Genomic DNA, 23,169 nt, shown 5'->3' on the forward strand with positions numbered 1-23,169 from the left:
CACACATGGCAAGCACCCATTTCCAGGCAAGACTCTGGCAGTTTCTTTGCTTCAGGCTAACAGTTTTTGCACATTCAAGTCTTTTTGGAGAGAAAGGGTGTAACTCCATGAGTCAAACAGCTCCTGTCAGCATTGCAATAACCATACAGTCACGTTTAGGCCAGATCCATCCCATGATCTGGTTCACCACACCAAGGAGCTGGTGTTAGCTGCACAACAAACCCAGAAGCCTCAACAGCACGACTGCTCCGGGGCAGACAGACCGACAGCCGCTGTGCCGACCAGGAGGCACCTCAGCTCTGATCCTGGCCGGCTCCCGTGGAAATCCTGGGGCTGTAACCGTATGCCTGCCTGCCCCAGGGACAGAAAAGCTCTATCTTAAAATATTAGGAGAAAACAGCTGATGTTTTAAGTGTTAAGTGCTATTTTATACCGTGGCATCTGGCTGATACAGGAGGCAATATCACACATCCCTTTTCTAACCCCACCACAAAGAGATTCTATTTTATGGCAAAATAACTTGTTGAATTTGTTTATATCATTGTAATTTCTCTGACATCAGCATCCCCTCCTCCTCTCAAGGCTAAGTTTGACAAATGGCTTGACAATGGGCAAACCCATTCTCCCAAACCCCTCATCTCAATCCTGGTGTATACCTAAAAGAGCTGCCAAAACACTTAACCTTACTTTAACTGCATGAAGCAGTACAGGTGGCTCCAAGACGTTCCTCAGGTTGTCCCCACAGCGAGCAGGGAGAAGTAGGGCAGGTCACAACACTCAGCTCCTAGAAAGGGGAAGAAGAAGAAAGAATCACCAGGTGCAAGGGTCAGCATAGCTGAGAGCAGTCCCAACACCCACACTGGCACTGCCACACCTTCGCCAAGGGGGATGGAAACCATCCTCTCCCTTGTTAGCCATGTGGGAGGCATGTGCTGCTTCCTGCAGCAGTCCCATGTGGTTCCATGAGCACACACAGGACAATGGCCACATTATGGATAGGGCTATTTATAGACACACACGGGCATCTGGCACCACCTAAGAATAACTGTGCTGCTGAGTTGTATTTGCTGCTGTCCTGCTATTTGGTTTATCCCCAAAGCTGCTGATCTGCTGTCCATCACCGTATCCCAAACAACTAAGCTGGCCTTAAGTCCTTTGCTTCCATCAACACAGCCTCTCCCAGACAGACTCCATTATACCCAGGTGTTTTAACAGTAACAAAGGTAGATGATGGCAGATGGTGACCAGCAAATGAAGCCCAAATCTACCAGGACGTCTCTGCCAAACACTTCGGGGTTGCTTGCAATTTTCCACAGGCTGATTCCCTGCTCTGGGGCAAAATCTGCTCAGTAGATTCATCCATAGGGATGGTCTCCAAAGCATACCTAGAAAGAGCAGTGAAAGTGAATCGAATGTCAAAAGGTGAAAAAGCCAAGGCTGGGCTATAGTTTATTAAATGCTGTGTGGGATATTTTATTAGCTAAGTCAAAGTTATCAGGGTATCTCAGACCATCATTTGGTTACCACACCAGGAAAGGTTGTGGCTGCACACAAACACCACCAAACACAAGGACAACACACCAACGGCCTCCTCTTGTTCTACCAGAAACACATTCTGCCCCTACACTCTCCCTGCTGGGAAAACATCCATAATCTGGGAATCTCACAGCCTGAGCCAACCTGCCAACCTCCAAGTGCAATTACAAGCACAGAAGTAACAATGGCAAAACTAGTTACCAGCTGGGAAATCAATTGTACTGTGTGAATTAGCTGGGGAAAGTACAGGACTGGATGGTGAGGCACTGCACAACAAATCTCACTCCATCCACACAAGAACTGCATCACCTGAATACCTCAATGTTGGTTTTACACAATGTTTTTTCTTAAGATTAACAGCTAAAAGTCTCTTTTATCCATTCTGCTGAGAAACAGGGAGAGTATTTTGCAAGGCAATACAGGGTACTGTGCTTTACTACAAATATGTTCATTTAGACGTAGACCAAAGAGGAAAACCAGAAAAAATTTCATCCTCTTAAAGTATGAGGATTGTGCATGAATTCCTTCATTGCCATGTCACACATTTCTGAATTACATTCTTATGCCAAACTACTGGAGCTGAAAGTGGAATTACCTGAACTCTTAAATCCCAGTTAAGAGCGTACAAACACTCTTTGGATTCATTAACCAGTAAAAACCACCCTCGCAGTCACAAACAAGCAGACTGGAACTTTCCTCTGGCATTTTTGTAGTGTTATTTTCAGGACCTCAATTTAGAACATGGTTACTGTTTGATAAAGCAATGATTAACTATTTGCCATCCTGTGTTGATCTCCAAGGAACAGCTCTTTCCAAGGCACATACAACAACAATACAGCGGTTTCACTCGTTTCTGAGACACTGATAACTTGGCTTTTAAGAGTCTATTTGTATATTTTGGCAGAGAAAGCAGGGTTTGCTGCTATCCCTTTGAACCAACAAGGACTGTGGGTATGGCTGACATTGCCAGGGTAGACAGTGAGCATGCTGTGAATCACTGCAGGTTTTTCCTCATCTCCACTAAGGAATGAGGGTGTGTGTATGGAAAGCTCACTTGGATACTCAGGACCTGGAAAGTATTAGCAACCGGAGAAAATAAACTGCCCCAGCTATGAAAAACTAACATAGATCATAAAATTCTTCCTCACGCTTTTTTGTCTGGTTTTATTCTGTGGGAGTTTTTATATTGCTACAAGAAGAAGAAAGTAACATTAAAGAGTCTTATGCATTTTAGTTCTGTATGTAAAGAGCCTGCACAATCAGTAAGGTTGTCAACAAAGTATTAATTCCCCAAAGAACTGATTTATGCTTCCCATGAAATCGTTATGGGACAACTCCTGCATGCCTAAGCACACCCATTTCAAGGATTTCCCCATGGGGATTTCTTCTCCTCCTCCTCCTTTACTAGGAAATCATTACCAAGTGCAGATGAACACTGACATAGCTCCTATTTTCTGAATCTTAAAAACATGGGCTTAAAATTTATGTTTCATGGGCGAGCTCATACTGCTTTACAAATGAAAAACTGCTCAGTATTATCACAAGAAAATGATGACATACAGTAGCTTTATAAAAAGCAATTTGGTTTCTACAAGGCTGTGTAAATATTCAAAACAACCTCTAACTCTGAATAATTTCTCCCCTAAAAGGGCTTACAGTCATGCTATCCCACAGTGCTCACTAAAGTAAATGAAAATGTAAACAAGAGTCCTTTTGACACCCACCTTTACACATCCTATTTTGCTTGAGTTTAGTAAAAATAGGGGGGAAATCCCATCTCTTTTGTTAGGACACAGTTATTTGATAGAAGACTGTTTATGGTCTTGCTCCCTCCCCATTGAGACAACTAAAGCAGAAATTACCCAAGCCACTGATAAATTACTGAAACACTCTTTATGAAGAGAGAGGAAAAGAAAATTTAAGGACAGTGTTACAGCTACTTACAATTTTAAGAAGACAACATTAACTGACCCTGTGGATTATATATGCAATTGTTGTAAGAGATGAGTAATTTTAGCAAAAAAGCTCAATAGCTTGAAGGTGATCTGCATCTGATACATCCTCAAGAGGCAGAGCAGAAAAGCATCAAAAGGTAGTCTTGTTATATTTGTAAATTAAATGAACGACAGTGAATAACACAGACAAAACCGAAATTATTCTGTGTTAATAATCTTTTGAGAGGAATCAGCTGGGACTCTTAAACATGCTTGGTAGAGTCCCAACATGTGGACCTCAGGGTTTCCAGTTACTTTGCTGATTCCTCCCCAGCAAACTCCCACCATTCCCAAACACTCCCCAGCAGTGTCCAGCACAGAAGAAACCACTCCTCAATTTTGCTCTTTTTTTCCCTGCACACAAACCTATTTTATTTTTCTGAGAAGCATTCCATGTTTTGTTGTTCTGCCATCTGAGCACTTTGACTTGTTGAACAAGTTATCTCTCCATCTGGTTGTAATTGCCATTGCAAACCTTTCAACAAATTCAAAAAGCAGAACCAAGATGAGAAAATTAATGGTCTAGAAGATGGACAGCTGATTATTTGGGATTATCTGATACAACTGGAACCTTTTCATAGACAAGACACCCAAGCACAGCCAGTCCCCAGCACCTAAACAAACCTCTGGGGTTTTTCCTGACTTTTGGCCGTTGCCTACTATAAAACCTCCTCACGATTTCATATCAAATGCTGTCAAGGAAAACATTGTTTCTCCTCCTCATCTCCCAAATTGCTGGGTGTACAACTGTGTGCTGCTGCAATCTTTTGCTCTTAATACACAGCCTATACTGTATACCATGATATTCTCATTACGGGACATCCTTTTCCTGCTTCTGCCACATCTCCCAGGAGAGACTGGCTCACGAGACCTTTCCAGAAGTTTGGCTGTATTTCCTAATTCCTTAGGGAAGGGACTCTGGACACACTCCTTGGACAACCAGAGGATCACACCCAGCCAGCATGGGTTTAGGAAAGGCAGGTCCTGCTTGACTAACCTGATCTCCTCCTATGACAAGGTGACCCGTTTAGTAGATGAAGGAAAGGGTGCAATGTTGTCTGCCTAGACTTTAGGAAAGCCTTTGACACCTTGTTTCACAGCACTCTGCTGGATAAACTGGCTGCTCAGGGCTTGGATGGGTGTATGATACTGCTGCTTACTGGGTTAAAAACTGTCTGGATGGCTGGCCCAGCACGTGGCAGTGAATGGAGGGAAATCCAGTTGGCAGCCAGGTCACAGCTGGTGCTCCACAGGGCTCAGTATTGGGCCCAGTCCTGTTTACCACCTTTAACAATTCTATGATCCTATATAAATGGAGGAAAAAAACATTTTTTGCCTAAAATCTGCATTGCTTTGGACAACTGCAAATACAGTCTAATCCTCTAGCCATTGCATCAAGCTACATTTGTACCATAAAGAGTGGAGGGCAGATTGCCCTACATTTTGACATATACAGAACATTCCATTGGAAGTAAATGATAGGTTTTGTTTAAAGAGCAGCATCTGACTTGGCATACTGGATGAAGAAAAGCCAAGAATTTTAAAACAACAGAAAGTAAAACATATCCATATTTCACATGTCTCTACACATTGCAGAGCAAGCAATAATATTAAGATGTTAACTGCAGTCCCATCAATCCTGATTACCAAGAGATGAGAGATAAATATTCCTTCATATACATTAAGTTAACTTTTGAAACCCAAACTCTTTTGACACTGTTGCCTTGAACTTGTAAACAGAAATAGTCCCATGGAATAAAAGGAGGAAAAGGGAAGCAAGGAAGCAACAAACCAAGAGCACTTTTCTGCTCACTCTAGCCCTGGGCAGACACAAATTTTCCCTCTAGAACCTGGGAGACCTGCACAAAACTGGAAGAAGTTTGAATTTTTGAAGAAGTTGTTTGAAGTTTCTTAATTCCACGAGCAATCACAACAAAGCATCAAAACAAAGAGATCTATGATGTTTTATAGCTCTCTCCCTTGAATTTGGACAGCAGCCTGGGCTCATAGACACCTCTTGGACAATAACACGCAAAAACCTGTTTCCCCAGGAGAAGGTGAGGTGCCACAAGGACTCTGCAAGCAGTGAAAACCCCGACACCTCTAAGAGCATGGTCCTGCACAAGGGCTCTTCAAAGGTACACAAGGTCTCAGCCTTCAAAACTGAACAAAAGAAAAACTGGAAAGAATAATGCTTTTGTTAGCCATCCATTTTTGCTAATAAAAGCAGGACTTGGTCCTGAAATTCATTCTTCTTGAAACTGCAGCCTGTCACTATGTTCACCCTAAATAGCAACGGCATCTTTCCAGACAGCCTTGTTAAAGCACATCAGGATTGAGATAAGCACTTCAGACTGTTTCCACAAGTTTCCTTCAACTGTTTCCATCATGGCTGACTGTCTGTGGGAGATACTAAAACTTTTCTTGCGGACAGTTTAAAATCTGTGCAAGGGTTTAGCACTTCACTGAAACAGCATGGCAAACACCTCGACTTTCCTTCTTACTGGGAACCAGTATCAGACAGATTAGCTAAAAAACAAAGCAAACAGCAGCAAGCTGCAGTAACATTTCAAGCCCTCAGACACTTCTAAGACAATTTTTTTTAAAAACCTTTTAATTCTGCAACAGATTCTTCTCCTTCCTCTCTCCTCTACCATGATACTCAGGTGACAGTCTCAATGAGTTGTGCCTCTTACTAGAATGAGGCAAAGCCCCAAACAAACCCATTTCAGAAGACCAGAAACAGAGGAAGCACGAACAGCAAAGGCAAGGACTACTTCAGCATGGCCATCATCAAGAACTACCAACAAAATGCCTCAAAGGCACAGGAAAATGCCACTCAACCACAGCTCCCCACTTAACAGAATGGGCCTATTTCCTCTGAAATACTGGGTGCAGGCTCTGACAGGACATGCCAGACATTTCCTGGGAAGATGACATGTCACCCCCAGAACAGGATATGGACCCTGAGAGAAGGCAGAGCGGTTGGAAACAAGATTCACGTGAAAATTTCAGTTTGAAGGCTTGTCTGGTCCATCACCCTGCTCAAAGCTAGGCCATAATATCAAGGTTATGAAATTATCCCCATGCTTTCATTGTTCAAAACCGTCCCAGTCAATGTAGCCTGTTTCTCAGTTCTTGTATGTCAAACGGAGCTAAATAAGGTAATTGAGCTCCATCACCACAGAAGGAAATCAAACTCACTATCAGGGCAAGGCATTCCTGCTCCAGCCATGAAGCCTACAAAATTCACTTGCTTAATCTGACTTTCCCCATCAACAAAACTGATTTTCTTCTTCATTTCCACACAGATTGCAAAAATACTCAATAAAATAAAGGAAATAATTTTTTACTGTACTTAGAAGCCTTGTAACAAGGATGGGAACACGTAGATGCTGAAACCAAACACCAGCATATAACACCCACTGATGCATTAATACGAGGTTTTCTCCTACATGTTAAGGAGGTATCCTGGTATAAAAAACAAAGAACAAATCTATATTCTTGTCTTCCACTGCAGCTCCTGCTGGGCCCAAGGCCCCTCTGTGCTGAGCTCGTGGATGCACCAAGAATCCCTCTGTTACAATGATAAACAGAGAAATGCTGGGAAGGGACACAAAGGGACAGAAAAAGACACAAATTGCCCAAGGTTTTAGAGATGGCTGCCAGCACAGTCTGTAATCTGGATGGTATCACCTCTCCACCCCAGCAGCAGTGACGGTTCCCCCTTTCTTCAAAAGCTGTCTCCATCCCCACCCGCGGCTGCCTGGCTCTGCCAAGCAACCGTGACATTAAGTCACTTCACTGCTCAAATCAACATGTCACTGGAGCTGCCCAGCACTTAATTATATGAATTAGGAGATCTGTATAATGGTCCTAAACCAGTAATGCAAGAGAAGGTTTAATGATGCAACAAAAACCTGCAACACAGCACTCAGAGCATGGGTGGGTTGCACAACAGCTCGAACAATTCAGCGTTTAGGCTGCAGACTTGCCTAGTGCACATCCCATTTTCCCAGAGCCATCGTCTGACTCCAAGCACTTGAGATCCTCTCAAACACACCCTTCCTGCCTCCCTTGCACCAGAAGCTCAAGGATGAAGGTGAGGATCAGTTTTTGAGCAGCAGTCACCCACATCCAGGAGAAGAGATGCCCAAAGCACAGTCAGCCCTTTTCCCAAACTCACATTCAAACTTAAAAAGATTTCTCTGAAGCCTGTCCTACCAACCACTTACATCTCACAAGTAGTGCTCCCTCCTCTCCCTCCTCCCACATTTACACTCCATTGCACAGAGATGGCATAACTCCAGTGAAACCTGTTCAGTCGACAGCTGGAGTGTCTTTTGCATTGTGCCATGTGAGTTAACTCCCAGCTGCAGCCTCCTTTAAGGAAGCATTATAAGCACAGCTTTAACAGAGACATCACCCATGAACTGACAGCAAATAAGGTAATTTAGGTATTTGATGAGCACTCAGCATGAACTGTTCATATGGAAGAGAGTGCTCCTACCTCAAGATTTCTGAATAGAGCTTATTACTAAAATAAGCTCAAATACTTCCAGATAGTATTGATTTCTATTCATAGCACTTATATAGCTTAAGGGAGAAACCATTTGGTTTGAAATATTCTTTTAGAATCTATTGACCTTTCATGTTCATAAACACAATACCAAATTGCAGCTTAGGAGGCTTATTTTACCTTTTTTTTTTTTTTTTTTTTTTGTAAAGTGCTCAGATGAAAAGCACTATATCATCATCAGGGCTGAGAAGTATTATTTAGATTTCAAAAAGCAGTTAAGTGCCATGGCCAATCCATATGTTCAATATCAAGGGGCTCATAAGAAAATTGACAGGACCAAAACTGCAGTGGGGAAGGAAGAGTGATAGCATCAGCTGGGAAGCTGCTTACCAATATCTGCACATGCTTGTTGAAACAAAAGCCTCAAGAAGAGATGCTGTGCCTTACCTAGAAACCCATTAAAATGTCACTAGCGTGTCACTTTCTTAATAGAAAAATGCCATACTTGTATTCCTCTGCACCTGTAAAAAACACTATTAATTCTATTAAAATCCATAATGGCAACTGTTCATCTCCATGTGTTACCATTCCTGCTCACTTTTGCCAAGGCCAAAGGAAGCACAGGGTGCTGTTACAAGCCGCTTGCAGCTGCAACAGATCTGCATTTAGTACATCAAGGCAGATGGCTGGAAACAACCAGCAAGCAACCACAGAGCATCTTTTACCCTGCAAACCCTTCAGCAGGTTGCCAGATTTGCTTTCATATAGCTCAACTTCTCTTTTCCCTCACTCTAAACAAAAAGACTGTTTTCATTCAGCTGCTGTTTTTTCCCCCTTTTACAAATGCAGACACCTGCAACAAATTTCTCTTTAAAGAGGCAGATCACAGCAAGGCAGTGTATTATGAGTAGAAAAGCAAGGAACATTATCAAATAGCATTAGCACAAACAGCATTAGCACAAACTGGCACAAATTTTCCCAGTACTCAAAGAGCCCAGGGCATGTAACTCCAAGTGCATGCCAGGGGATGAAGCAAGCTTTTGCCACTAGCAAAAAAATTCCTGAAACAAGTCAGCAAATGCTCATATAACTTCTGTCTCAAAGTCTGACATCAAATACAACCTGAGATTACGTGAGCCTGTTACTGGCTCTGCATTCACACAGCAAAGTGAAATCCTGGAGGTGCCTGTATCCTCCATGTCTTTCACACATGGGCTGGAGGCAGCCACAGTAAGACCTATTCATTATTTTCTCTGCAAAGCACACTCCTCCCCGTTAATCAAGAGTTACAACCCAACTAGCACTGTGATGACTTCACTTGCAGCTGCTAGGCATCCTCAAAAAAACAAAAACAAATTACATGAGGCTACCGTCACTTACCAAACCCTACTGCAGGTACACCGGGCTGTTGGGCAACTTTGCTGACGTACCTGCCAGTACGTCAGGGACTTATTCCCCAACCATCCCCTGAAGCAAAGGATCTTTATTTACAGCAGTGACAACAATTTTCACCCAGCAGGACACCCCCCCACCTCCTCACCTACCCCAAGCAGGTACAGATTTTGCTCAGTGAAGGAAAAGTATGAAGTTAAAGCCACCTAATTGTCAGGACACACCCCTCTCCCAGTGCACCTGTAAATGACCACTTGTGCAACAGCACCTGAGTGTCAACAGCACTGTGGGCACTACCCAGGCACCAACACAGCAATCAAGCAAAGGCACTACCCGCATTTCCACGTGCAGGTAGGGTTTTCAAGTGCCTATCTATCTATCTACACCTATGCAAGTGGTGATTCAGCTCTTGCAAACCCAGCCTCAAACTGCTGCTATCTCCTCTTGCCCGTACTCCTGCAATTGTGGCTAATCTCCCAGTCAGACACTGCCTGCCTTCTTCAGGACTTGACTGTCATTCAGCAGAGCTCTGAACAGGGTTAGCTGGTAACAAAACAAAAATAAAAACTTAATTAAAAGTAATCAAAACTCCCTTCATTAATTATAACTAAAGGCACATGCACTTTTTCCACAGCATGTTTAGTATTAGAAAGAGTTAAGCCACGGAAAGCAGTGACATGCTAATACCAATTTAACTTTTGTGTGCACTATGCATAAATAACAAGAAATAATACGCTTTAAATAAATGAATAGGTTCTGACATTTCTAAAAACAGAAAATAAAGACAGCAGAATTTAATGTCTACATAGAAATCTAAACAAAGGGGTTTAGATGAAGTAAAGTACTTTGAGAAATTCGCCACACATTCCCTGATCCATTCAGTTTTCTTCCTAGCAGTTTCAAACAATCATTCTCACCAAAAATACAAGGGGTGCAAGCCTACAGCACAGGTGTTTAGCACTAGAGGTTGCTAGAGATCACAGACAACCCACCAGATCCCAAGAAGTGGTTGGTGCCACAGGTGAAAATAAATGCTCCTTCACCGACAGTCACAGCCTCACAGAAAGTCTCAAACAACCTTTTCATCTTGGATCATCCAGGGAAACCTGACACTGACCAGTGCTGGGAAGACACAGCTAAATTTTAGAGGTGCTCTTCCACAGGTCACTGCCAAGCCTCCTCCAGGGAGGGATTTAATCTCTAGTAAGATTTCAACAACTGCTTTAGGCCAGCACCAAACAGCAGCCATTAGGAGGTTTTGCTCACCCCTGAGCTGCCACCAGCCATACATCTGCTGCTTGCTGGACCAAGAGTTGGCCAGGTCAACACCCACGTTCCTTTTGACACATCATTTTTCTGCTGTAGCAGAAAAATCATTTGACACATCATTTTTCTGCTGCAGCCTTCTCAGTTTGGAAGGAGCCTGAGCACTGTGACATCCCAAGGAAAGCCCTGTGTCTGCCCCCCTCCAGCATCCCTGTGTGCTTGGAGAGCAGCCAGCTGAGAAAGCTGGAGCTTCTACAGAGGGTTTTAAAGAAGGGCACCCACCACTGTATTTTAAAGAGATCCACAATATTACTCCTTTTCTTCTTTACATTGTCTGTCAAGAGAAGGGACCTACGGGAAGGGCCCTTCGCTGAGTTATAAATTCCTCAGGGCGAGGCTCCTTCTGACATCTGAATTCTTAGGGGTGACGCAAGAGGAAGAGATCACCTGAGAACTTCAGGTGGAGGAAGGACAGCCAACAGAAGCTGATTAATTCCTAAACAACAGAGATCTTCCCATCAAACCTCCAGGGAGGTCATGAGCTGGGGGTATGCATGTGATTAGGGAGGAATGGCAAAGGTGGGGACAATCACAGCAACAGAGAAAAACAAAGTTTTCCCAGTGTTTCCAGAGGAGATAAACATCTACCTACTGAATTTTATTTATCTGAGGGGGAGAGGTAATTTCTTTCCTTTTTTGAGATAACATTAGGGTCAAAAATAAGCATTAGGATCATTCAAGTCCTATTGCTTCTGTTAAAGGCTGAAGAATTTCACCTTCACATTCCTCTCAAGCCCATGACTCCAGGATTAGGTCTATTTCTAAATGCTTACAGGAGAAATTCAAAGTTGGAAAGCAAGCCAAATAACCCCAAGGGATTTGTCTTCAGTAACTTTTCCACAGCTTGAACTACAGCTGTTTTCCTTTACAAATTCCACTTCTCAACTGCCAGAGCACCAGGAGAGGAAAGCAGCAAAGTTGGTTGGAAACAAAAGCTCAACATGAAGATGCAGCAAAAGATCAAATCCAGATCTGCTGCAAGCAAGACTCTGACCACTAACACACTGATTTAGCTCCTGCTGTGCAAGACACTTGACTTTGGACTTTCTTTTTTCATCCTCAAGGGTACAGAAGGAAATTATGAGCCAACCAGGACTAAAAGGTTTCTCTGCACCACTGGAACAAGCAAATAATTTCTCTGACTTATTTTCAAATAAAACATGAGTTGCTACTGGAAGTAAAAACCAAGTTCTTCATTCAAATCTTGCACGCCCTACCTGACCATGGTTTTGAAGCATCTCTGCCAGCCTCAACCATTCCTTAAGCAACTGAGGAAATGAAATACAAAACATTAAACAATGTGGAGGGTCAGATTTAAACCAACAAAGACAAGGAAATTGCAAGTTAAGCTTCTTGCTCTGCCCTTGATTCACCTTGTTTTGTTCAGCTACTGCTCTGTTCCCAGACTCTTCTCCCCTCCCAATGCCAAGAACAACAGGACACAGAAAACAGCGTGATCTAAACATAGGTGGCATTCTCTCCTATCCATGTCTTTTTTGTCACCCAAAATCCTATACAAATACAAGCACATCTGGTTTCTTACTTCAGGAGCCTTGGTGGAAATAATTGCTGCAGCACTGCTTAGCTGGAGGTCCGGATGTGCCCCTTCCTTGTGGTGATGGGGACATTCTCCAACACAAGGGGTTGCAGCAGCAGGACAAACCTCATATTCCACTAGCATGCATAAAGAACGATAAAATGTGAATGATATTTATATTCTCAAGAAGAAAGATCACAATCTGCAGAGGGGAAAAAGAAGCAATGCTGAAACTCTGGCAAGACAGTATCTTTCTAAAGTAGAACAAAATGCAACCTTTAAAATAAAGGCCTCCGAGATGATAATTTTTCTTCACCAATAGCATGTACTGTTTATAGTCATAGCCTGTGTTTGCTGCTCTTCAGTAATGGATTAAAGAAGTTTTGTAAGCTTGTAAAGAAAAGTACTTCAAAATTCGGGCAGTAAGAAAGCATATATATGACATAAAAGGCAAAATATGGACCAAATAAAATGTGCTGTTACAAATTTGGGAAAGACTAAAAGCACTTTTTATTTTCCATACTCTATGGGAAGGATCCAACATAGGACACAATTTAATTGGAAAAAAATGCACATGGCTCAAAGCCTACAGGCTGTCTTCTGATCAGATGCAAATGATGAGTATCACAGGGCTTCTACAGAGGGTTTTAAAGAACGGCCACACTACCAACCCACCATCGTATTTTAGAGAGATTCACAATATTACTCCTTTTCTTCTTTACATTGTCTTTCAACACAACAAATCTTTCTCATGGTATAGTGTAGAACTAAAACCTTAGATGAAAGACAAGAGCACCAGTTCGGGGACTGAAGATGTGCAAAACATGCTGGTGAACTCCTTGGGAAGCATAAAATAGGGATTAAAGTTCAATTCAAGAATCCATCAGGTCTCGGTTTTGCTTTTCTTTTCTCAGTTGAATATATTTGCCAAAAGGGATTTCTCAACGCTTTCCAGCTGCAAGTCAAACCCTCTCCCCTACTACTGGATCTTACTCTTCCATGAATATCTCACAGTTCAGTCACTGCTCTTCCATCATAAACCGTGGAGATGTCCTTTATTAGCAAGTCCTATTTCCACAAGCACCCAGGGTGTTAACAAGTACACATGCATAGGGATGAAGAGATGGAGGAAGTTCATAAAAAGGTTTGCTCACTATGAAAATCATCTTCAACTTCCCACGAGTATGGTTCCACAAACACTTGCAGTAAGGCAGGTTGTATTATTCTCTTCTCTCTTGCCCAATAGTTGCTATTATTGGATCTGGCATGGCAGCATGTGACTGAAAAATACAACTGCATTTTTGGCTCAGAAGTCTCTGCAATAGCCTTTGAGTCATGAACCAAAAGGCCCACAAAAAAGCAAAAGAGAAGAATGCAGATTCAGTTTTCTTTTCATTGTGAGCATGTGTCTCCACTGCATAGTCCTGATGCACATAGATGACAAAAACAGAAATCATTTTGAAGTCCTTTTAGTCAGGTAAGTTGGGCTCCCTCTGCCTGAGGCCACTTGACATAGAATAGCAACAGCATGGAAAGATTGCCACTGACCATAGAGTGTCTGAGCCACACAACATAGCACGTGCCCAGATGTGCCTCTGAGCTATGCTTTTCTACAAGCCTGCAGTAATGGAGGGGGGTTTGTGATCTGGGTTCCTTTTGTAGAATTTCTCCCAAGAAGCTCAGCCTCATTCCCAAAGCATAAGGCTGAGCTCTTCCACAACACTGCCTGGTAGTAGAATATCCCTCACTTGCACTGCAAATAAAGTTTATAATGCAACACTTTGTCTAAAATGTGTCAAATTGCTCTGCGTACCTAAATTACACTTTACCACGTTCATTACTCCCACCTCTCATGCCTGATCAAATATTTCATGGTTTTTCCTTTTTTCAAATGAAAGCAATCCAAAAGCACCTCATTTCCCAGACTGCTGGGAGTGGGTATGACAAACACAAGGCAGAAGGGAGCGTCTGGACTGTGGACTGCAGAAGAATGTCTCAGGAGCAGTCTGGACTGTGGACTGCAAAAGAATGTCTCAGGACTTCTCTTTATCCCCAGCTCATGGATTCTGTCAGCAAGAAGCTGTTCCCACACTACTTCATGTCTTCTGCCTGCAAGCAGCAGCCCAGCTCTGAGTCAGCTCAACAAAAGCAGGCTGGAAGAGAGCAATAGGAGGGGAAAACAAGGCACCAAGAATAACCCTTTAGTCAGGATAAACAGCACAGGTCCACTGAAGTTCCCACCCTCTGGAGAGGTTTTGGATGGATGGAACATGACAGGAATGAACACTAAAGATGCACAGAGACAAAATAGCACAATGCTGTTCATGCACCTACCAGAAATGCTGGCTCTCCTCTGTCCAGCTGCTGCATTAATATACAACCACCTTTGAAAAATTATCCTTTATGTCCTATATTCTTCCAAAAAATGTTGAAAAGTGAGCAGCTTGTGTTTCTTCCCATTTAAAGTGGGTCCCATCAGCACCCTAGCTCTCACTAGCATCACTCCTGTTGAAAACCAGCTTTGAACATTGCTGTTGGACTCACAAACTTAGTCCATATCAGCACCCATGATGATTAACCAGCAAAATAAGCAGGTTTTGCCTCTCAGGTACACTGTGTTCCTAGGGAAACATTGTTGTTACAAGACAACGCAAGGCAGAGGCGAGGACTGGAAGGAAAAGTTCCCTAAGGCAGACAAAAAAAATCCTTAAGTGACTTTTGATAGAGAATTTTCCAGCCCTTTCTGAACTGGAGTGACAGGAGGAAAAAAACACTACGTATCATCCTGCATCTTCAGAGGGCAAGGAGTGGAACATGAGCAATAAGAGGAAAGTTTCTCAAAGGTCACCAAATGCTGAAATGGAAACGATGAGCACCCTGAAATGGAAATGATGAGCATCCAGGTTGGTGGTGTTCAGATAACAGTCATGTGCAGCAGGATAGAGCAAGGTGTTCAACTCATGTAAAGAATGCAAAGAGTTTGCTCAAACACAGCAGAGAAATACGGGTATAACCCAACACAGACACAATCACAGCAGCTTAAGGAATGTACCTCAAAAAAGCACAGCTGTCATTAAGTTTCTTTTGTAACTTTTGCTCAGTTTGAGGACTCAACTCTGTGTCCTTTGCTTCACATGAAGAGATTCCCCTCTCCAACTCATCACTCTCCTAAAAGTATTGCTAGAGAAAGGCATAAAGGCTGATGTTGGATCTTTGGGTCTGATAGGTCTGACATGAAATCTCTTTTGGGAGCAGAAACTCCCCATTCCCCCATAAAAAGGCAACTCCCAGCAAATTAATTCCAACTCCACCACCCTCTTGTACTGCATTACAGGGCTTTGCCACTCCCGTGCATTCCAAGTGATGGACAAAGTCGGGAACCTCCAGCAATGCTCAACCAGCCGTGCTTGGGTTGGTTAGATATTATAACACCACAGTACCTAAAACTGCCCTCCCAGGCACTCTGTGCCAGGCAGCCTAAAAACACACTCAGAAACACTGCTGAGTCTTGAAAGACATTATAATTTTTGCCAGTGTTCTTTATTACTCCTCAGGAAATGACAGGCTCATTTTTCAGAGCGGTAAATTTCAATAAATTCTTCTTAAACTGGATGGAAATCTGAAAGTTTAACAGACCTAATAAATTGTGTATTATCTGTATTACCAAGCCAGCCTTATACAAACAAATACATCTAAATTAAGACTTGGATCTGCAAATCTTCCTCCATGTGAATAGGAGCTCTGACTTTAGTGGGGCTACTCCCATCAAGGAAAGAGGGGTCTCCTCTTTTTACACTATGTAAACCATGGGAAGTTAATTCCTCCCACACAAAGCTCTCACACAATCCCTGCTACATCTTGCTCCTGGCTCATAGGTTGAATATTCATTTCCACACAGCTTCAAAAGGTGTACACTCCATCTGTCAGGCACTTTTTTCTTTTGTAAAATGAGAAATGTACTGTGAATTGAAAGAAGTTTGGGTGGGATTTTTTGCATTCCCTTGTAAGAAGAAGATTTATGTCCTTTGCAATTAAAAAAATTATAGTCCAAAAGCATTGCTAAAACCTTTAAAGGACTATATTTAGGGACCGACCTGGAAGATGACTCCTTACCACAATCTACAACACTAATAATTCTTTCCAGCCTAGGGCTCTAGGTAATGATTGTGCATCAAGGTCATGTTCTTGCCTGGACAAGTTTATTTGATGTATGTTTTTAGTAACATACAGACCACACATCTTAGAAAGTCACAACAGCACAGAAGCATAAATGCTGACAGTGGTCAGGAAAGAAAACCAACTTATCCAGTATTACCCATAAAAGTCTGCAAACATCATCCTGCATCACTATTAGTGCCATCTATATGTCTGCAAGAGGACTTCTCATGTGGCATCACTTATCATACAAAAAAAAAGGGACAATGCACACAAATGTCACATTTGCACACATCTTCCTTATCTGCTCTATAGGACCTGATCTTAAAGTTGCTCAAATGGCTCCAAGACTGTACAATAAAACAGAAAAGCCACCAAATAATACCAGTGGCCTCCCAACAGACTGTCCAACCTCGAGATGACAAACATCTTGTTCATATGTTTCCCCAGGGCTTGGGAAGAAGATGGGAGAGACAGCAAACAGCAGCAGATGCAGAGCCCACACTCTTGTGATTTCACTGGAGAGGGGCCAGGTTACATCATAAATCAACTTTGTCTTAGGCAGCCACACTGATAAATGTCACTACAGAACCTCCAAGTCAGTGGCATTTCAACTATTCCATGGTGCAATCTAATCGTATGTTCAGAAAAAACAGATGCAATTAATTCACAGGAACACTAATAAGCGAGCTTTATGGTTCTCAGGTTCATCCCCTTTTCTTTCATCTTTACACATTAAATTTAAAATATCAACCTATGCACAAACTTCTCAACCTGTGTAGTACAGACACCAATGGTCAGGTTTCCTGGATACTTTGATTAATTGCCACTAACTTATGCCTTCAAGTATCTGATGTTTAATTAAAAAACAAGGATTAAGCCAAATTGGTTTGTTAGTCAGACCAAGGTCAGCTGATGTAAAGGGACTACAATCTTAACAGATTTTCCTTATTGCATTGCAAGACTTGAGTACTTTATTTCATTATGTGCAGAGGTCATGACAGAGCCAGCACTCAAATAAAAATTGTTCCAAGTCACTAAATGTATCCCAGGTTCTTGTAATTCTCACACAAATAAAGAGCAGCAAATGTTTATCCCTCTGTTTTCCCCAGCATTACTGGTTTATGTTCCTGTAGCTGAGGCAACCATACCACGGCAAGCAGCTTTCAGCCTTTCAGAAAGATTAACTTCTTAAACAGGCACAGCCAAGTGCAGCTCCAGCCAGCCAAGGTGAGTGGCAGACACACAGCTCACAGAGCAGAGAACAGCACTGGAGACCATGTGATGACCTCCTCGTTGAGATCATCCCCCCATCTAGAACTTCACCCATGGCAGGGTCAGCTTTGAAGTTTTTAGATTGTTCCACGTTTGATTTGTTTGCAGAATGCCATTCCTTACTAAATAAAATTCTGGAAAAAAATAAGAAAGAAAGAAAGTGCTAATGACTGCCTGGAAAGAAGACAGAAATGAGCACAGCAACAAGTGCAAAAGGCATCCAGAAGAAAATTTTATTGCTGACAACATTCATGACACCTCACAGCAATGCCAGGACCAAGGAATACTTTAAATTTGAAAAAAATGTCAACTCTCCAAGTCATGTGCACAGTGAATGCCACAATGACAACAGGAATTCAATCTAGATCTTCCAATAGACTGCAACTCCAGAACTCCCAGGAATGCTGGGCACAAGTGAGCATAAACCAAAGCAACTCTTAGGTTTGTAACACATACATCAGTTGAACAAGTGCTAATCCAGTCTAACTAAAACTGTACTACCAACTTCCTCATTCTCTTTCTTCCTCTCCCATCCCTGGGAAAAGGCATAAAATACAAGTTATTGCTGCAGTAGGCAAACATTAATAGTGACTGAAACCACTTAAGCATCTATTCCTCCTTCCCTTCCCTCATTTTTATTTTAAGAAAACCCACAGAACCCCCTCCCAAGAAGGGTTCCAGCATAACAGAATTTTTCATCCTTTGCTAGTTTGAGTATAGATCTAATTCAGGATTAAATGCAACTCAACACACACTATTTCAAGCCATAAATATCCAAGATTAAGAGTTGCTGAGAGAACTGGCTGACAGGCCAAGAGAAAAAGAAAAACTAAATTCTTCCATACCATCCATGCCACGAGCTCACTGCACAGAGGTAATGGCAAGGAGCTGAACCTGAGTACGTGGCAATTGATGGGGACTATTCACACATATTTTTCAGGGATCTGCCAAACACTTCAGATTTCACAAGGAAACCCCTGTGTCCCACAGCTCAGCCCTACTACTTTTCACTGAGCTCGAAGTGTGACCAACGGTAGGAGCCCGATCAAATTCCTTGCTTTATCCACGCTTGAATTAAAGCCTTGGCTCAGCAGACCAAGTTACATGAGCTTTCTCTTTTTCAGAGCATGCTGGCCATTAGTGCTGGTGCCAGCACTGCAGGTAACACCAGCAAGTCCCAGGGAGCTTCAGTTTGGTTCCAAAGAGATTTCATCTCTTGGTGAAGCAGCTGGGATTTTTGCATCTCTTGTTAGACACTCCAGTGCTCCGTTTTCATCTGCCAGTAACATACGCTTGAAAAATCCAGCCTGCTCTGATCTGGGAAGTGGGAATTTCTTCAAACAACTAATCAAATCATGTTCTTATGGGTGGGTTTCAGCTCTCTAGTACTGATGAATATCAAAGAGAAGTTTCAAAATGTTTACAAGTCAGATAGAGGCAATGCAAGTGTCTCACAAAGGCAGCAGTTGCCATTACAGCATGATTGTGCAGAAGGACCACTGTTCCTGTTCACAACAGCCACATCAGCTCCAAATGAACCTTCCCCCAACTCTCCTGGAAAAGCACCTTCTCACTGTGTCCCTGCCACAGGGAACACCTGCACACACATCCATCTGCCACCCCAGTGCAAGTCCAATTGCTGCCCTTGAACTTTCTTCAGCTCCAGGGGTCTCCATGACCACCACAGCTAAGGCTCACCCAGCTCCTCTCTGGGGAAGCAAATCAAAGTCCAAATCATTTCCCTAAAGGGCACCTGCCAAACCTCTGTGCAGGGCCTGGGAGCGACACAAAGAAGGAAACAGCAGAAGGAAGATTTTGTTTGCTGCCAGGAACCAGAGCCCAACCTCATGGGTGTGGGGAAGAGCATTCCTGGAACAGGCCATGGGGTGATAATAACCTTCAAAGGAGCTTCTGTGAAAGAGATCATAGAATGGTTTGGGTTGGAAGGGACCTTTAAAGAACACCTAGTTCAACTCCCAGCCATGGGCAGGAACATCTATCCCTAGATCTGGTTGCTCTAAGCCCCCTCCATGCTGAATTTGAACACTGGTGGAGCAGAACTGCTTGCTTCTTGAGGGACAGACTCACAAATTTGTGAGGAAGGTGGGCAAGTGAAAGGCTGATGGCTTGGGTCAAAGGGAGGAGTGAGCAAACAAGAAGAGAACTGGGTCAGGAAGAGTCTGTGTGATTCAGCCAAGTGCTCGCACAGCAGGAGCATGGAAACCTCCACATTTAAGAGCTTGCACACGCAAATGCAATATTTTACAATCCTACAGCACTTTTAATGTGCTCCAAGTGCTTCATAATTGTTAATTAAGCAACACCACTCACAAATCAAAAGCATAAGACTGAGATTTAGCTATGTCAATTTTTAACAGTATGATACCTATCATGGTTTAACCCCAGGCAGCAACTCAGACCCACACAGCCGCTCGTTCACTCTGCGATCACCAGTGCAATGCGGGAGAGAGCTGGAAGGGTAAAAGTGAGAAAACTCATGCACTGAGTTTAAAAACAGGTTAATAGGTAAAGCACAAGCTGCACACATGCAAAGCAATACAAGGAATTTACTCCCCAGTTCTCAAGGGCAGGCAGGTGTTCAGCCATCTCCAGGAAAGCAGGGCTCCACCACATGATGGTGATGTGAGAAGACGAACACTGTCTCTCTGAATATCCTTCTCTTCTCCCAGTCCTATACACTGACCATGCTTCCATATGGTCTGGAATATCCCTTGGCCATGTGAGCTCAGCTGTCCCACCTGCATCCCCCTCCCAACTCCTTGTGTCCCAGTCCTGCTCACAGGTGAGAAGCAGAAAAGGCCTTGGCTGCGTGTAAACTCTGCTCAGCAGTACCCAAAACATCCCTGAATTATCAACAGCTTCCAGAGCAAATCGAAAACACAGCCCCATATTAGCTACTACACAAAAAAATAACTCTACTCCAGCCAAAACCCGCACAGTAACTTTGGGAACAAAAGCTACTTTAAAGCAGTCACATACCCCCAACTCCTCCTGCCTCGCAGATCCCGGACTGTGTCCCACAGCCAGGCAGCGCAGCGCGCTCTGGAAGAGGCCGGTGTTGAGGAGTTGAACCCAGACTCCTGTTTCACGAGGATTTGAACCCAGACTCCTGTTTCACGAGGATTTGAACCCAGACTCCTGTTTCACGAGGATTTGAACCCAGACTCCTGTTTCACGAGGATTTGAGTCCAGACTCCTGTTTCAGAGTGTGCCCGGTGCCTCGCGCACCGCCAGCGATCCGACCCCGCTCCAGCCGGCTCCCTAAGCCATGCCTTGATCGCCAGCCAAGCCCCACGCAGAGGTAATCTTACCAAAGGAACACCGGTATGTGGCTGTAAATTGGGATTTCGTGCCTGACTTGTGTTATCTGCCTCCTCTTGCACTTCGGCTGCACAAATTATCTTCAACAATTTCATCTTAAAGCTCGTGTTTTACAGTACTGATTTCCCTTAAAAGTATATTTTTTTAAAATTTGCTTTTATTAGTTCAAGCACATTTGCCAAGTTTCAACAGACGACTTCTTTCTCAGCTGCCTAATTTCAAATTCACCTTTACATACAGCTTAAAAGGGGGCAAAAAGTCATCACAAGTAAGTGGGATGTGATGCTTAACATCAAAGTTTATGCAAATACAATTTAACAGTATCAGATGAGGGTCAAGAATCATGAATTTACTCTGCAACACGGGAGAATTAGAAAGAAAAAGGAAGAATCCTAGCCAAAACTTGGAAATGTGTATACTCCTGATTAATACAAGGCTACTAGGAAAAAGCAGATGTGAAGTCACACCTTGTTTTATTCAAGGGAAAAGCTTAAGTGTACAAGAGCCAAAAAGAACTTATTCTACGCAGTGGCAGACTCTGAAATACAGCAATATTGCTCCTTCAACATTAATAAAACATGTTGTATACAGAGCTTTTTTCTTTTCAGTCCTTGAAACCCTGCCAAGTCATAAGCTTTTTATGGGAACATTGAAATGAATGTTGATCAGAGCCATACCCATAAGAGTTTTAAATTTTACCACCACTTAGAGGCAAGGGCTTCCCCCCAGTCGCTCACGCATCTGCAAATCTGTACATCTTTGAAAAGCCTGACAAACTAAAAAAACCTCATACACCCTCCATCTATGAAGATACTGAATTCCCTCTTGGATTACCAGCTGAACTCAGGCCTTGAAAGGATTGTGAACTCCTCCACCCTCTAAAATGAAGTTCCTCAAAGGCAAAACTTTACATTTTATAATCAAAAAATAATAGCTACTTGGTAAGTGAAATTAGAGCACCAGAGGTCACCTCATTACCAGGAACACTATATTCTTTTCCCCATTCCTTCCCATATTCATCAGGATCTGTTTGTTCCAAGGCCTAAGCTTTATTTTTCAAAAAGTTAACACTGGCTCATAAAAACACAATTAATTTGGAAGTACAAGGCCCCTGGCACCCAGACAAGTAGTTGATCATTCAGTTGTCGCATCTAATGTGATAGAGCTTCAACTGAGTTGGAAAACTTTACAAAATAAGGGGCTTCTTCCTATCTAATTAACATAGCAATGAAATTTAACAGTCTGGCATGGAAATTTCTTTCCAGCATTATGTTTTTGAAATAACTCATTTACTCCCACAGTCAAGAAGACCTTTTACAACACAGTAAACAGTAATTTACCCTTTCCAGCTTAAAAGGTTCAATATGGAATCCCAAACCAACCAGGGCAGCAAAGATGCTGCACCACAAGACTGCACAAACATCTACCTACCCTGCGTGCTTTCACATCTATTCTGTAATTGTAGCACTAAAATCTATGTCCATTGCAATATATAAATTTTAAAAGGTATTAATTAGGTGCAGGATAAAGAGCTTACACTAAACAAAACAGTTTGTTTATGTTCTAATAATGCATCTCATAGGAAATACTTAAAATCCCACATGTTCAAAGCAGGACAAAATTACAGACTATCTTTCCACAGAGGGTTGCTATCTCCTGCTACCAAGAGCCAGAAGGACCACATGCAGATCAAAAGGCCCCAAAGTTCCAGTCAGGAGAGGCTGGTCTGCAGAACTTCAGTAAAGCTGAAAGTGAGTTTTAATGCTACCTTAAAATAACCATTCACACATGCAAACCAATTACTGGTGCAGGTACTTAGGTGTGAAAGCAAAGGCAGAGCAACACCTTGTCCCTTTCTGAAGTACACTAAATATTTACACATTCCTACAAAGATGCCTCTGCATATCCAAGTCCTGTACTTTGTACTCTGGAACTGTGCATGTAGAAGGAATAGCAGAGCAAAGCCCTCCTCTACAGCTGATGCTCTTGTGTGCTGGTAACACAAATTGAAAGTGATGAGATAAATACTTAAAATCATGGATCCATAGTGAAATCTCCTCAGCACACTTTACAGTCTCTTGTGTCCAGTGACT

General features: G+C 42.7%; 1 protein-coding gene across 10 annotated transcripts in view; it reads right to left on the minus strand.

Annotated features, from left to right (window-relative positions):
* AKAP13 (A-kinase anchoring protein 13) overlaps nt 1-23,169 on the minus strand; it is a 202,630-nt gene that overhangs the window by 155,696 nt on the left and 23,765 nt on the right. For all 10 annotated transcript variants that reach the window (XM_072934105.1, XM_072934101.1, XM_072934108.1 and 7 more), the window contains exon 3: nt 688-784. The gene's annotated coding sequence lies outside the window, so the exon portion shown is untranslated. The remainder of the gene's footprint in view (nt 1-687; nt 785-23,169) is intronic.

The sequence above is a fragment of the Taeniopygia guttata genome, chromosome 10 (genome assembly GCF_048771995.1).
Source record: "Taeniopygia guttata chromosome 10, bTaeGut7.mat, whole genome shotgun sequence".
In the NCBI taxonomy this organism is placed as follows: domain Eukaryota; kingdom Metazoa; phylum Chordata; class Aves; order Passeriformes; family Estrildidae; genus Taeniopygia; species Taeniopygia guttata.